The sequence below is a fragment of the Mastomys coucha genome, unplaced genomic scaffold (genome assembly GCF_008632895.1).
Source record: "Mastomys coucha isolate ucsf_1 unplaced genomic scaffold, UCSF_Mcou_1 pScaffold20, whole genome shotgun sequence".
Classification (NCBI taxonomy): Eukaryota; Metazoa; Chordata; class Mammalia; order Rodentia; family Muridae; genus Mastomys; species Mastomys coucha.
Window position 1 is genome coordinate 9,727,504 of NW_022196903.1, and position 17,847 is coordinate 9,745,350.

Sequence of the window (17,847 nt, forward strand, 5' to 3'; positions counted from 1 at the left end):
TGGATCCTAGTTCTAAATTCTTGGGTTCGAAGTAATTGTAGCAGGGATCAGGAAAGTAGAAAGTACCCGTGATGGGGGTGAAGGAGTTTTAGAGAAGGGAATAGTTAGACACAAGTGGTATGGGGAAAATGACTAAGACTTTAACTGGGAAAGGATGATGAAGGTTAATGCAGAGAGAGAAAGAGGAAGGGGAGATAAATAACACCAAGAATGTTTGTAAAATTATAGGATAACATTATTTTATAAGCTTACTTAATAAAGTCTCTACTGCCATGACTGTCTAAATGTGAGCTGAGCAAGAATGATACCAGTAGACATACCTAAGTGGAAGAAAAGCCCACAAGACCTCAACTCTACACAAAGTACTACAGGCAGCTGTGAACAGGAGATTTCAAGAGAGAATGGGGAAGTCATGGGAAGAGTTAGTGGGGGAGAGGAAAACATGACAATTATGTAAAAATAGTACTTATGCATAAAATTTTCTTTTTTTTCTTTTTTTTTTTCTGAATTTTCTATTTTTTTCCAAAACAATGTCTAAGTACAGGACTTAAAAATATGTGGATCCTAATGACAGGTTATACATTTCAAAATTCCAAACTCAAATGGCATCAGAAATTCCCTTTTTATTTTGGGATGCTGAGACTGAAACAGTATATAGCATGGCAAAACACAGCCAATTTATTCTCTGTGTGCAGGGGTGAGTGCCTAATAAACGACAGCGCACAGGCTTTCATAGAAAGCAACTTTACCCGCTGAGCCATCTTCTTTCATTCTAGAACAAAAGAGAGACCACTCCAGGCCAGAGACATATCTGTCTGTCTTATGTATGCTTATGTATGTATCCAAGGACCTAGGTTCTATCATGAGCACCAAAAGCAAACACCTCTTCTAACCCTAAGTGTTCAACACAGGGTCAGAATGCCGCCCCGTGGCCACCAACTTCATGGACCCATAACTTCTCTGGTCAGCTCTGCTCAAGCCCTCCAGCTTAAACCAACCGAATAAGCATTGCTCCATAGGCCAACATAACTCAGTCAGTCGAACACTGGACACAACCCAGTCAGGCCTTGTGTCTTTGTTCAAGATTTTATTAAACGTCTTTATAAGATAACATCCAGCCTCCAGATGCAGCTACCAAGACCCCGTTATGCCATGCCACTGGCTGGGGCATGGCAGGTGGCTCTGGCTTCCCACCCTTCTGTTCTGAGATGGGTGTCGTGGACAAGATTTCATCTTTAGGTTCCACAATGCTCACATGATCAGGCAGAAGCTTCTTGGGACCAATCTTACCACTCAGGTCCCAGGGCAGCATGATCTTCATTCACTTTGATGCCCAGCACACCCTGTCTGAGGAGCACACGGCACACAGCAGTCAACAAAGTTGTTAACAGGGTCTCCGTTGTGAATCATCAGACCATCCACAAACTTCATGGACTTGGTTCTCTGCCCTCGGAGCTTCCCAGACACCACAACCTCGCAGCCCTTGGGCCCACTCTCCATAAGGAACTGGAGCACACCATAGCAGGCCCTTCGAACTGCAAGCCCTCCTAGGAATTTGTAGTGTAGAGACTCTGCCTGGGCAATGGCACACAGACCCCTTATGGCCACTTTTTCTGCATAAAGCTCTACTCTGCCTTCTGGGAAGCCAAACTGCTTCTGGACAACTGCGGTTAACTCTCGGATCGGACGGCCCTTCTCCTCAAGGACAATCTGTGTTCTGGTGGCTAAAATAATGATTTCTGTTCTGGTCGGTGTAACTCGAACTTCAACTCCAGAGTAGCCATCTTCAGCCAGCTCCCGAGTGAGAAACTCATTCAGTTAAGCTTTGAAGATGCCATCAGCCACAAACTTCCTCTTCTTGGGAATCTGTACCGCCATCTTGCTGCCTAGCACCGCTGAGGAATGGGGGAAGAGAGAATGGGGGAAGTCATGGGAAGAGTTAGAGGAGGAGAGGAAAACATGACAATTATGTAAAAATAGTACTTATACATAAAATTCTCAAAAAAATTAAAAATGGCTAAACAAAGGGGTTATTTTATTAGCAATGAGGCTTCATACTTAAACAATATTGCACTTTTGGCATTGGTTTTACCAATCAGAAATTGATATGAGAATAGATATTAGAAAAAAATACCTTCATAAACATTTATTATTATGGGAATTTTTATTCACAGAGATCAATATTTGTGAGTAATGCAGGCCTCCTCTACGCATAAGCACTGTAAGGTAGTTTAAAAGTACTTAGCAAGGTGTAGAAACTGCTAATGCACAGACCCCTGTCAGTCTTAGGGTGACGTCCTACAATTTTAAGAAGTACTCAGGAGTTTGGGGTAGAGCAAATAGAGTTGTATGCCTGTAGAGACATACTGAACACCATCTCTGTGTCCTGAGTTACAGAAAATGGCATAAGAAGCCATGGCCACACAGCACTGTTAATCTGTAACTTGGTTGGTAGTTTTGTTGTAGATCACTATATTGCCTCTCAGTTTTATACTTCTCTGACCTAAAATTTCCTCATTTACTAGGGACTTAAGTAGGAAAACTAGCATCTAACAATTTCCCCATATACTTTTTCATCCTCCTCTTTTGCATAACACTTCAAAAAGCTATCTGTTTTGCTCTATCTCTGCCAGTCTGCCCTGAAGAAACCCTCAGACCAAGTAATGTAGGGTACACTGGAGATGGCCTGCATTTTCCTTCACATTTAGCATGGAAGCTTTCCCTTTTAAACTATGTCTCCCTAGTTAGGGAAAACTGTCCTTGCCTTGGACTTTTGGTGCTTGTTTATCTGTACCTTTTGTATTCACAAAATCCCCTGTTCTACTTGCCAAGGTCAATCCAGATTGGAGAACCTTCTAGGATAGAAGCTGGGTTTTATTTATTTTAAAAAAATTTTTTTTGAGATAGGCTGCTTTAGTGCCATTCTTTGTTGTTCTGAAAAATCTTATCACTAAAAGCAACTTAGAAGAGTAAGTGGTTTATTTCATTTTACAGGTTACTGTTCATCATTTTGTGAAGCCAGAACAGGAGCTCAAGCAGAAAGTTGAAACAGAAACTATAGAAGAATGCTGCTTTTAGACTCTGACTTCCTCATGGGCTCATGCTTGGCTAGCCTGCTACTTATCCAGCTCATTATTACCTTTCTAGGGAATGGTGCAACCCACAGTGGGCCAGGCCCTCACACATTAATAAGGGCTGAAGAAATTCTCTACACGCCTGCCTGCAGGCCATTTTAATCTGTACAGTCCCTTAATCAAGATTTCTCTTTCAAATGACTTGGATATGTCAAGTTTACAGTATATGCTAACTAGGATAGGGTCTTATGTATTCCAGGCTGCATTTGGATTGCTGACTCTCCTGCTTTCACCTTCCCATTGCTGGAGATTGTAGGTAGGTGCCACAGTCCCTGGTTTGTGTGATGCTAGATGTTGAACTCAGGACTTTGTGCATGCTGTTAACTGAGTCACACACCCTGCCCTTTTAAAACATATTCTTTTAAAAAGTTTTAATTCCATTTTTTATTTCATCGTTTATATATGGATCTCTGTGTATATGGACATGCATACGTGGATGCCTGAGAACAGAAGAGGACATCAGGTCCCTTGAAGACTGAGTAAGAGGTGTTTGTGAGCCACTCAATGTGGGTACTGGGAAATAAACTTCTGTACTCTGAAAGAGCAACAAGTGCTTTTAGATGCTGAGCCATCTTTCTAGTGGCTGATTTATTTATCTTTAATGCCATTCTGCCTGGCACCATGCCCAGTCACTTCCAAAATGACAAGTTCACATATTTATCATATTTATGCTTTCGCTTTTTCCTGAACAAGTTATTTGAAACAGGAAATCTTGATGGGCAGAGGTAGTCAGGTCCAATTTATCACTGTGTTCTACCTACTTTTTCATCTAGACAAGTGTTATTCCCAACCTCTCCATAGCTCTCTATGAACTTTGTCACAGCTCTTCAGATGAAATTCCTTCCCCTTCAGATAGCTCACATAATTATCTGTTAACCTGCAAATAAAAAAAAAAATACTCCTATCTAGTCTATGAAGGATAAATTCCAAGGTCCTTAGCATGATGTGGAATTTTAATAATGTGGTTCCCAATTGTCTCATTTTATTATCTACTATTTCTTGCTCCAGAAATGCTTGGCTTGTACAGTTTCATGTGGAGTAATTTCTCATTTTGTGCCTTGTTCTGAATGTTCCAATGACAAAATTGTCTCATTTCATGGTGAACTTCTACACCTATGTAGCATACCAAGGAGGGAAAACATGTTCATAGCTGTGTTCTCTCACTTAGAAACTGTTTAAGTGTGGCCTCTATGTTCTCATCTGTACAGCAAGACTGTTAACAGTATATCTGCTTAGACATTATGCATATAGAAAGTACTATTGATTATTTCATTCTTTAAGATTTTATAAAGATACTTGTCAGATTCTTTTCAGGTAGGTAAAGTTTCCTTATTGCATGTTCCATTATTTCTATTGCAGACTTTATTCTTAGGTTTACTGGATTTTGTAGAATTCTTATTTATATATTTATTACTCAGGGTTCTCTAGAGTCACAGAATTTATGGAATATCTTTCTATATTGAGGGAATTTATTGTGATGACTTACAGTCTGTAGTCCAACTACCCTAACAGTGGTCAAGGTAGGGTGAATGGGAAATCCAAGAATCTAGTAGTTGCTCAGTCCCACAAGGCTACTTGTTTCAGCTGGTCTTCTGAAGAAGTAGGTTTCAACAGATGTGCTGGCAAGTAAGTGTAAACAGGTGAAGGAGAGTGAATCTTCCTTCCTGTCCTTATGTAGGCCTCCAGCAGAAGGTGTGGCCCAGAATAAAGATGTGTACCACTACGCTGGGATCTGGGTTTTGCTTTGTCCCAGGTTAACTTTGATTTCAGAGAGCTTCTCAGTCTCCTGGGATTAATGGTGTGTATTACATTGCCTGGGCTTAAACTTTTCATAGTCACAATGCCTCAAGATCTCCATGCCAAGATCCAGGTCAGAAATTTGTGTCTTCCGGCCTCAAGATCTGGATCACAGGTGAGCCCTTCAATTCTGGATTGTAGTTCATTCTAGATATAGTCAAGTTGACAACCAGTAATAGCCATTACAGTGAAGAGCTGTCTTCTCAAGGGAATCAGAGCCCAATGAAGCAAAATACTTTGTTTAGTTTTACATCTTCTCCACAGCCCTTGCCCATAGTACACATTCAATACATGTCTGTTGAATCAGTAAATTGCATAGTGGAAAGTATCTATGCTTTGTCAAAAGAAAGGTGTGTTCAGATTGAATGTTTGCTAATTTTGTATTCACAGGTAAGTAATTTCTCTGAGGCTGTTTATGTACCAATAAATAGAAATATTCGCCTTTCACCTTTGATCTTGTATTGATTGCAGTGCTTGATATATGGTTATTATTATCTTGAAAACTATATATTATTATACCAAACATAAGCATTAATAAACAAGCATTGTTTTCCTTGTGAAAAAAACATTTAACTCAAAAGAAAATATCCTACAGTGCTTCTGTTTTTTTAAAAGTTAATCTCCTGTTAAATTTTCTTTATATTACATATGAGTTCCAAAAATCACATTTTGTCTGTAACAGATATGAGATATAGTACAATTTTTCCTTATAGTTTTACCAACTTCTTTGTGCCTGCCTTGTATGTACAATCATATACATTTTGAGAATAATCATGTATTATTTATCCTTTTACTTATCTTTTATCTTTATCATCCATTGCTTCTCTTCCAAATAGAGACTCCTAGATAAAGGAATAGATCAATACACAGTGTTGGTTGATAAGGGCCAGTACCCAAGAGCAGGCAGTGGCAACTGGAATGTGCTGGCTTTGGGAGGAATCATCTCATTTTATGTAGAATCCCAGCCAGCAGATAATGACAAAATTGCACTGAACATGAAGGGGAACAAAAAGAAATATAAGATTTGGCTCCTTCTCAACAGGAACTGACAATCTATTTGGCAAGATAAAGCACACCCACACAGAACTGCTAAGGAGCAGAAATGGACAGAATATGATTAAGTACCCACTATGGTCTGAGGAAGAGACACTAGAAATTCTCACAAGTGAGCTTGAAGTGAGGAAATTGTTGCAAAACTCAGATGTGACAAAGACAGAACTCCATAGGTGTTTACAGTCTTATGGTGAGTCTGCCATTGTGATAAGCACAGCACACGCACTGTATGTTTATTCATGTGCACGGCTGTGATTTTCACTCTTTTTTTTTCTTTTTTTTAATCATTAATTAGACCATCATGAATTGGGGCCATCTGTATAGTCACATATGGTCTTCAGCTAATGATTTTTTTCTTTTGGTTGTGTCTGTTTTTTTTTTTTTCTTTAAAGATTTATTTATTTCATGTATGTGACTACATTGTTGATCTCTTCAGACACACCAGAAAAGGGCATTGGATCCCCACTACAAATGGTTATGAACCACCATGTGGGTGCTGGGAATTGAATTCAGGACCCCTGGAAGAGCAATCAGTGCTCTTAACCTTTGAGCCATCTCTCCAGGCCTGGTATTCACTCTTGAAATAAAACATGAGGTTTTGTTTAGACAGAAAACACAAAACATAAAATATTTATCTTAACCACTTTGACTCAATTCAGTTATCGGGAGTACTTTCAACATTGTTCCCTGACAGAGGCTTGGCATGTCTTCATTTTATGAAATTGAAACTCTATAGCATTAAACAGCAAAATCTTCATCATCTTTCTCTATGAAAGCAATGCTGTATCTAAACTCTACAGCAAACTTAGAGGATAATATTAGTATGTTATGTAACAGGGAATTCAGAGATATAGAAGTTAAAGCGTGTATGTGTGTGTATGTTCATGTGCGCAAATGCATGTGTTCATGGGGTAGTATGCCATACCATGTATGTGGATGGATGTCAGTTCTCTTTTCTCATCATGTATGTTATGAAGATCAAATTTAAGTTGTCAGGCTTGGAAGAAAATTCCTTTACTCTCTGAGCAGTCTTGCTGGTCCTTGAATGTCTTCGTGAACCGGGAGACATTACCCATTGAAATTACAATTGCAAGGAAGGGCAAAGAGATTTGGGTAATATTTTCCCATCTGTTAGCATGACAAGGGCATATGGAAATGGAGATAAAAAATTTAAATATGGCCCCAAAACTGGAAGAGCTCTATGTTGGCTGAAGCTTTATAAATAATCTTTCCTTATTAAGTCAGAATCTGGTAGATGAAGGCACACCTTCCAAAAAAGGATAAGGCACTTTATGTACATTATGTCCAATTCTCAAAATATTTCTTTGTGGTAGGCACTGTTGTTTTTATTTTAGTGTCTCAGAAAGGCAGACTTTGCCATAGGTTATTGTGCTGATCATTAAACTACTATCTTTCTGCAGCAAGGCAGACTGCCGTATTTTGTCTTTTAAATCCTGAGACTGGGCATCTGCAAACTAGGCTTCGGCTTAGTTAGTAGGTTAACATTAGGTTAGTCAGCCACAGCATCAGGGGAACAGTGAGGAAAACTGAACTGGGTCCTTAGGCTTTGGTGTTGTTCCTGCTTTTGTTAGTATTTGTTTCTGTTTGCTGTCTGTCTGTCTGTCGTTTCTGATGAGACTCACTCTAATGATGCCCTTTTCTCCTGTAGCAGTTTTTTGTTTCTAATGTTTACCCTGCGTGCAATTTGGTCATTTCTCCAACCTGGGCAGTCAGCACAGGGTGCTGGCATCTTCTTCTTTAGAGGTTGCAGACACAGAACTTAGACGGTCCTCTCCTTTAGCCGTGGGATCCAGCACCAGATGCTTATCAACTCTCCTCATATGCTGGTTGGTCTGTGTGGAGTTTTTGCTTTAGGCTTCTGTTAATAAACTAAGTTCCTCAACTCTAGACATTAGTTCTGTCTACTTGAAACCTCTGCAATATTTTAGTGTTCTCTATTTGTCTTTTCAGTTCCTAATTAATGAGTATTAGTAAATTAAACAGTTTTCCATTAATGTATTTCTATTTAATTGGTATTATTTTTGTCTTTTTGTCTCACTTTTGAGACAACCATAGAGACTTTGCTCCTTTTATGCATCATCATTGTCATCCTGGATGGCACCTATGTATTACTTAGTAATGGTGTGGAGAATGTAGAACTATATTTCTCATTATGCATATGGATAGAATCAACATCCTTTGGCTTTCCTTGATATCAGTCTGGATGCCTATGTGTTTTAGTGGAATTTTCAGAGGAACAACAGACTGCTGATCCTTGTAGTTCTGGCAATGTTTGTAAGCCCTGTCCTGACCAAACTCTTTAATCTATACACCAAAATATTACTTGATCACAAAGCAATTCCAACAAAGCACTCCATAGAAGCAAAGACCATGTTTAGTGTTTTCATTGAATCTACAAGGTCAGAAATAATAGTTCATAGTGTCAAGTAATGAGTAGCCTGTTCTTATTGCAAAAATGCTTGGAGGAGTAAAGGATGAATCAATAAATAAGGATTAGGAATAGTTAAACCTCTTTATAGTGAGTAGATTTCAGGAACTCACAACCTGCACTTATGATCTTTCTTGATTTTTTTCCCCCTTATATTCTCATTTAAGAATAGAGATGATCTAAAATCTAGTATATGTGATTGGTGCCTGACAATCATTCCAGAATTTTCTAACCTTATATCGTTTTCTTTCCTGAGTCTTTGAGCTGTGGGTGGGGATGTGCTTCTAATTAGAGAGCCCATGCTGGAAACAAGCATTGCCACTGTCCCTCATCGACGATGTCTGTTTCCTATCTATGTATCCCAGTGGAAGCAGCCTCTCCTTGAGAGTGGGCAAAAGTAATGTTATCTTTGGCATTTGCATGACAGCTAACTTGCTATGGACTCTACTTCAGCTAGGTGGGATTCTTCTGTTTTTGCCCAACCCAAGTTCTCTAGACCACATCTAGAGGAGCTCGTGTTCTTTCCTCTCCCAGCCTTCGGAGTTTCTACATGTCTCATAGCTAAAGGTGCTTTTGTTGAGGTTCATTTCTTCATGTATCTTTCATTGGTACTCATTTAATAGAGCACAAGGCAAGCTAATGGACTTTCTTACCTCACCTCACTACTGAATTTAAGTGAAAATTTCCTAGTTACTCTCTTACATAAATAAACTTTTCCTGAGTATAGACAATTGAGAGAAAATACATAGGAGTATAATATATACTGTATATAACAGTGATTATATTTATTTTCCTAATCAGGGTTTTAGTTGTTATATTAAGATGCTTTCAAGGAGGCATGCCTTTGAAGTAATCACACAGCAGCATATGCTCACTGTTCTATGATTGCTGTTTTTTTTTAAGTAAATTGGTAAATGATTGATTTTAGAACTTTAGAACAAAAATTCAACAGTGGTACTCCACAGAACAGAAATGATTAGAACTCAAGACCTTCTGAACAAAGAGATAAGAGTCAAAGGATAATGGCATTTAGTAGCCCAATGAAATCTCGCCAGGTAGATATGGACCACTGAGAACTGTGTAGCATGAAGTGGGACCCTATATTGGGAGTTGGAAAAGATTATAGCAACTGTCAAGACAACTATCTAAGGGAACCAAGGAAGGTTTGTTTAAAGTTGAAAGCAAACAGATGTGGGTCCTGGCATAATAACTTGAGATCAAGTACTTAAAAGTTCAGCACAGTGCAAGTGCCTAAGTTCTGGGATACTGAGGTATGGGGTAAGGCTTTGTAGGTCAACAGTAGCTGGGATGAACCATAATGTACAATAATTTGTGAGTTCAGTGGGATACATAGAAAGTTAAGTGTGGTTTTCATGTATGCAAAATCAAGAAATCCTTTTATTGCTCTTGAGCAAGAGTTAGCAATTGTTATTTTTTACATCTCATCAGTTGGATCATGAGTTAGACTTAATTGTGAAAGACACAGTAAGTGACTGTAGTGAAATACTTATATCTGGTTTTATTTATCTGGAATATTCCTTGACTTCTGAAGCATTCATTGATCATGATTCATGGCCAATGAAATACGTTACAATTTTATAATTTTGAGGTCATCTGCTAGCTCTGGTATCCTTTGGCCCTCCCTGATCTAAGTCATGTGGGAATGTCTGGAGACACTTTTGCTTGTCATAAATAAAGTTTGGGGAAACTATGATTAGGTTGCTTCATCTAGTGGGTAGAGGCCAAGCATGCTACTGACTATTCTCTGATGTATGGGAAGACCTCTTATCAAATAAATATTTGGTGGAAAGAAGCCTAGAGTTAAGTCAAGGAGACCTTCATTCTTCTTACTCTAGCCATCCTTTATTTACACTGGCCAAGTTTTGGGGTAGTTATAGTAATCCTATTAATGTTTCTCACTTTCTTTTAAAGATTTTCTTTAATTTTGTTGCTTATTTATGGGTATGTGTTTATGTCTGTGTATGTCATTTGTGGAGGTGTTCTCAGGGGTTAGAGACAGATATAGCATCATTTGGGACTGGAGTTATAAGTGGTACTGAGAACCCAGTGGGGAATCTCTAAAACAACAGTAAGCACTCTTAACCTTGGAGTCTTTCTCCAGGGTTGGCACTTGCTTTGATTGCAACAGTATCATCTTTAAGTACACACATGTGTGTGCAGTCTTCAGAGATTATATGTTCTGTCTGTGGCTTCCCTGTATGTGTTTGTGGATATGTTGTACCAAAAGCAGGGGCCTGCTGCTGAGGCCTGGGTCTCTCTCTCTCCCCGGTGTTGACCTGTGGCTGCACAGCGCATTAGTTAAAAAGAAAGCAGTGTATAAATGAGTTATTTTATTGTAGGAAGGAGAAAATGGGCCGATCAAGTAGAGAGAAGCAAAGGAGAGGAAGGAGAGAGAGAGAGAGAGAGAGAGAGAGAGAGAGAGAGAGAGAGAGAGAGAAAGGAAAGGAAGAAAGCAAGAGAGGAACAAAGAGCAAGAGAAGAGAGAAGAAGCAAAGGGTGAGAGAGCAAGAGCTCAAGGAGGCAGCAAACCACCCCTTATATTGTATGGGGCGTGGCATGTCTGGCTTGTGGTCAGATGACTGGGTGTAGGGTCCAAAGAATGCTGGAAGCTTGGGGCATTGTTTGCCTGATAGAGCACAATATCTCCTGTGGGGGCAGCTGTGAGGAGTTGTGACTGAAACAGGAACCAAAGACTCAGGAGTTATGGCCAAGCTCCTTCTGCCCTCTGCAAGCAGAAATTGCCCACAGGGTCCAGGGCTCAAAGCCATTACTCAACTGACCTTAAGTTACCTGAGCAGACCACTGCCCCACACTGCCCCACAGTTCAGCATTGCAAAACAGGATAAGACCATAGAACTTTGTAAGCCTTCAAAAAGGGTTAACATAATACTTTACTTTTTGGATCTTTTACCATCCGATATCCTCCATGCAAGGAGTGCTGTACATAGAGCTATAGAATGCTTCTGCATTTTTCTAAGATTCATTTTAAAATTCATTTTTAAGTTCCTTTAGGCACCTCACAAACCACAAAACACAGATCGAAATCCCATCATTCTTGTAAGCAGGTATGCATATTAATCCCTCACTCAGAAACAAGAAACTTAGCCTGGATCTTGCAACATGTAGAGTTGGTGATTTTACACCAGTCAGATGTGTACCATCTGACCAAACCAGAGTGATCCTAATTACTCTGTGATGAGCAGGATTCCTTAGGAATTTATCTGAGATGTTCTACAGGAATCATTCCATAATGAGGAATGTCTATGAGCTTTAACTACAAATAACAGGGAGCTGATAGCTTACTTTGCCTTGTGGTGTTCAAGGTGTTCAGATGTTAGGTGTATGTTGCATATAATAATGCTCAAAAAAATAAAAAAGACTTGAGGGAAGCCAGTAGGCTACTGGACACAGAGCCATTTCTCCATCTGGCTGTTTAGATAACAGCATATTGTTGAGACACAGAAACACTTGTTCATCTCACATTCTCTAGAGTTGTCTTTCCATTAAATGGAAGGCCTGCACAGACAACACAGAGAACAAATGTCCCATGAATCCAAAATACCATTTTACAGAAAAGTTTGTTGGCACCAATCTAATCCACCAGTTCATTTTACAAATGAAGAAACTGAATCCCAGATGGATTAAGGGACTGTACAAAGGTCACACCACTGAGAATACTAAAGTTAAAGGTAGTTAGTACATGCTTTGAGGAAGAAAAATGATGATCAGACCACTGACAAGTGCATTCTAGTAGCAAAGTGAGGGCAAAATACTTAATGAGTGGATTTAACACAAAAATAAAACTTGGTTTGACTGATTTGTTTCTTCCACTGAATAAATCAGATGTGTCAGGCGACAGAGATAATGCTGAACCTAGACTTCCATCAGTAACATTACAACTGTGTACAGTTAGGTGGTTGTTTTCAAAATGATAGCAAAATATTTAGTGACCAGCCTCTTGTGTCTCTGCATTACCAAAAAGTTGAATTAAGGATGGCATGGCAAAGAAGACATTTGGTAATTGCTAGAATCCTGAAGGTGTTAAAACTGACTAACTGTCCTATGTTCTGCTGTGGCACCCGCTGACACTGATGAAATCTATAGAAGTAGGGCACATTTCCATAACATGAATATTCAGAGTTTGTGATGCAAGAATTATTATTAAACCACTGGGAGGGAACACATTCTCATTATTTGATTGAATACTAAATGCTGTCGCTGTCTTTTAAAAATAATTCAGTATGAATATTTTGATTATGTGCAAAAGAGATGTTTGGGGAAAAATCTCATACATTTTATACATTACATAATCAGGAAATTAAATTAAGTTTGAGCTATATAAGACATCTAGAGGAACTGTTTTTGAATCATTAAGTGCATTTCACCAATATCTCTCCTGCATAGTTTGAAGTATAATGTGATAGAAACCCAGCTAGATCTTGATTCAAATATTTTGTATAAAAATATAGTATGTAGAGGCCAGAGAAATGACTTAGCTCAAATGGTGCTTGGTGCAGGTGCCCTCAGTGCCATCCCTGTGATGCACATGGCAGGAAGAGAGAATCAACTCCTGGGAATCATTCTCCCACCTCCGTATCACAGTGTGTACTTTCCCACATAATACATATATACATAATACACACAAATGTGCATAACAGAAAGTGTAATAAAATATTACATTTCTAAGCACTTGTAAGTACATGTGTTATCCTGACAATGAATAAGACACTTACTAAAATAACATTGTTGTGATATTGTACATATTTGCCAAAGTTCTAAGCGAAGATAGTGGCATTTCTTATTGATTGATTTGTTTGTTTATTTTTATGGAAAATAATTTTTACACAATAAATTTTAATCATGTTTTCCCTTCTTAATTTTTCCCAGATCTTCTCTATCCTCCTTACCCACCCAACCTTATGTTTTTTCTTTCTTTAAAACAAACAAGAACAAAACAAATAATAATAAATCATACAAAACAAAAAAAAACCAAGAAACACAGACATCACACCAAGAAACATACACACTAACAAAAAAGGAATAAGGATAAAGAAGCAACTGACCAAAAGAAAGAAAATGCCAAAACAAAATGAAATGAGACAAAAAATGTCTGCAAAAATCCAACTGAATTCTTTTTTGCATGGACCAACTACTCCTGCGCATGGGGCTTGCGCTGGAGTGTGGCTAATATACCCAATGAGATTCCAGTGAAGGAAAGTGATTTTCCCGTTGCCAGGAGATCTCAATTACACACAGCTTCTTGATTAAAATGGTGAGCCTATGCCCTCTAAATGACACATTAAACTTCTCATGAACGATTGGTCATTTAAGAAACCAACACTCCCTATCAAGTTCCTTAAAAGCTTAAAGGTTGAGTGAAATAAAGTTTAATATTTCCTTATTAACTATGACAATCCATATTTTTAAAATATAATACAGCAAATATAGAGATAGTCTTTTGAAAATTCTCTGGACACTCATCTGCATTGGTCACCAACTGCATTTGTATGTTTTTTCATAATACTAATTGAAAAAAAATGGGAATTTGAGATTGAAAACACCATGTTCTTAATGGTACAATGCTAGTGAGTATTAACTGTCAATTTGACACAATCAGCAATCATCCCAATAGAGAGTACTGAGGAATTATCAAGTTTTATGTGTGGAGGATTATCTTAATTGATTATTCACTGGGAAGATCAGTCCATTGTGGATGATGTGCTTCGCTAGTATGGGTTCAGAACTGTGTAAAGGTTTAAAACGTTAAAAAGCAAGCACGTAGCATGCACACAACATTTACTCTCTGCTTTTGACTCTACAAATGAGATGATACTCTGTCTCAGGCTTATGCTGCTGTGCCTCCCTGAAGTGATGGACTGTAATCTGGGACATGCAGGCTAAAATAAACTCTCGGTTGCTTTCTGTCAGAATATTTGTCACAGCAACAGAAAGGAAACTAGACATTCCTCTTTTCACTAAACAAAGTACTAATTAACCTTTCTGGTCTACACTCCCCTTGTACATAAATAAGTGTAAGGAGACTACCACCTTCGCTTCTCTTTGTTTTTTCCCCCCAGGGATTAAATATAGCATCCATCACACAGGGTGGCACCTGGTATTTCCTGCTGCTCAGCAAGTGTGCCATAAGGATAGCATGTATCAGTGGTTGACTTGCACAAAACTAAAAATGAGGTTATGATGTGGAGCTTTTACAAAGGCCACTGAGGAGCATGAAGTCAAAGGTAAATAGTTGGCTGCCTTTGTGAAATTAACTTAATCAGAAGTCATGTGCAGGGTCTTTTATCTGTGTAAGGCCAAGACCTAGGTGCTAAAAGCCCAAAAGTGTTGATTTTCTGACTCAAGAGGATGTGGAGGATGCACTCATAGACATAAACACACAGCAATGAAATTATAAGAAAAGACAATGAATATCTCTTTGAATTCATTGAATGAATATTTTTTTAAGATTTTGGTAGATTGCAGTATTACGTTACACAAGCATAGCAACAGTCAACTTTCTAATTCAAAATTCATTTAGTGTATTTTAGATTATCAGAGCTGCTGGTTTTTGTACTTGACATCAGTAGAGAAAAGGCATCAGATGGGAGTATAGGTAGTCAGTCCCCACCTCACCCAGTTCAAGTATAGCAGTCCTAAATGATCATTTTTACATACTGGGGTGAAACTTTCTAAGTTTCTGGTATAAAAGCTGTCCAGAGAAAACATAGCTTCAATATCACTGATAGGAATAATTGTTTCACTAAACAAGTGTTTCACTAAAGACTTCAAATAATTCAAATAAAACATGTAATTATGCATATCTAATTTCTAAATGTTAACAAGTGTATTGCCAGAAGGTCTCCCCAGCATATCTGCTAAGATCTGGAAAATGAAAGGCAACCACCTATTTACAGACCTGAGGGAACAGCATGCCAGACAGAAGGAACAACCAGAGTAGGCAGTGTAAGTTGGGAAAGATAGATGGCCTGTCTCAGGAAGGAGAGATAAAGGGATCCAGGAGGCTGAACATTGCTGACATACAGGAAAGTAAGACAGGCTATGAAGGAGGAGGGAAGTCTGAGAGTTTACAAGGTCTTGTGGGCCATGAGGCAGAATCTTAATTTTAATCTGTATGAAATGGAAAGTTACTGAAGAATGGGATTAGTATTGGCTTTTTAAACAATTGTGGTCTCTGTGTGAGAATGGAGTAAAAAGGAGAAGAGAAAATGACATATTTCAAGGTAAGTATGAACATGTCAAACAGAGAAGTCCTGTCTTGTGAATAAGGTAATTGCAGGAGAGTTGCAGAAAACTAGATTCATTTTGAAGGTACAATCTTCACAAACTTGCTGGTAAATTAAAAAAAGAAAAGACAGAAATTAGAGATGTTCTTTCTGGTTTTGTGAGCCAGAGATGAAGACTAGATGCAAGACAAACTCACAAGGAAAAGTTCATGGGTTACTTTTTGGACATGCTGATCTTAAGTGACTTTGTGGTAACCCAGCATATCACTTATGTGGTTAAATACTATAAATTATAATGAAAACATCTAATTATCAAACACTTTTACTACATAAAAATGTACTATATGTACTATATTTTGCATGATTGAAGTCATTTATCCCTCAGAACATCCTATGAAGCAATTATATAATTGTACTTATTTAACAAAGAGAAAACTCAGGACCAGAGAGAGTAAGGACTTGGTTGAACAACTGGGAGAGTTGTAAGCTTGGATATTTTGCACCCTGGGCCTATATCTTAACTTCTTATTTTATAGTCTATTGTTTCTCAGACCCTTGGGCCCACTACAGTAGATTCAATAGTAAATGAATATATATGGGTTATTCTTTAGTTTGTGAACATTTTTATGAAAATGCGCTTATTGAACACTTTCTAAATACCCTCAATATTTTCAGAATATGCCAAATAGTAATCATTGTTATGAATAAAACTAAGTGTACAAGAAAAGTGTAGGGCATGGAGTGGCAATGAGTATTTTGTATTTTTTAAAAAATGGTTAGGGTTGGTCTCTCAGAGAAGGTAGAGAGATAACTGAAATAAAGGTGTAAGCTGTGCATATAATAGGCTTAAAGAATTAGCCCAGGCAGGACAGGTTAGGTTGAAAGCCTTTGAGTATCAAACAATAATTAGCAAAGAAGCCTAGGCATTTGGTGCTAAATACATTTTTAAAATATTGTGGATAAACCCTAACATATACTTAGTTATAAAAGAAGTGTAGGCTTAATTAATGCCATCTGAATAGACAGCTTGCATATAGGAAAAGGTTTGGATGATGAAAATCTGGATAGACTTGAAGCACTTGCGACTTAAAATTCAGATTAAAAAAAGAAAAGAAAAAATCTATAACAAAGATATCAAAGAAAAGTTATCAAAGAAGGGAGAAAAATATGTTGTCTGAAAAGTTAAGAACAGAGAGTACTACCAGAACACAATAAATTATTTTGAAACAACTAGCAAGTGAAGCCGGGTGGTGCTGGCACAGTCCTTTAATCCCAGCACTTGGAAGGCAGAGCAGGCGGATTTCTGAGTTTGAGGCCAGCCTGGTCTACAGGGTGAGTTCCAAGATAGCCAGGGCTACACAGAGAAATCCAGTCTCAACAAAACAAAAACAAAAACAACTAGCAAGTGTAGCAAACTGTAGATACATTAGACAGTGTAGAAACTGGTGCTAATCTGAAATAGTAGTTGCATTGATCTTGTAAAATGGGCTTTGCTTTCTAGCAAGAGAAAGACAACGTGCTTCTATACCATTCTCAATAGGATGTACCTCTGATTGGCTCTCTCAGAACTGTCTTTTATTAGTTTCTGTAAGTTTGGGGGTTTAAAAATTCATTTTAATATGTTTGTGATTTGTTTCCTAAGGTGTACAAAACATCAATCCTGATTAGTCAGGGTTTTTATTGCTGCAACAAAGCACTATAACTAAAAGAAAATTGGGGAGAAGGGGCTTTATTTGGCTTATATTTGACGTTGTAGTCCATCACCGAAGTAAGTCAGGATAAGAACTCAAAGCAGAAACCTGAAGGCAGGAGCAGATGCAGAGGCCATGGAAGAGCACTGCTTACTGACTTGTTCCTCACGACTTAATCAGCTTGATTTCTTGTAGAACCCGGAAAAGGGCTCCCAGCCTAGAGATTGTACCACCAACAATAGGTTGAGTCCTCCCCCATCAATCGCTGATTACAAAAATGCCTCAAAGGCTTGCCCACAGACTAATGTTGTGGAGGCATTTCCTCAGCTGACCTCTCTCCTCTCAAATGAGGAGAGAATTCATGTCAACTTAACATAATACTAAGCAGCATAAAGCCATACCTTAACTGCAACCTTTGTAACAGCTTGTTGGTTTTCAGTGCCCACAGCCCATCTTGT

The 17,847-nt window shown here is 38.3% G+C and overlaps 1 pseudogene; it reads right to left on the minus strand.

The window, feature by feature from the left end:
- Positions 1 to 1,079: 1,079 nt before the first annotated feature.
- Positions 1,080 to 17,847, minus strand: part of LOC116098003 — a 55,590-nt pseudogene continuing 38,822 nt past the window's right edge.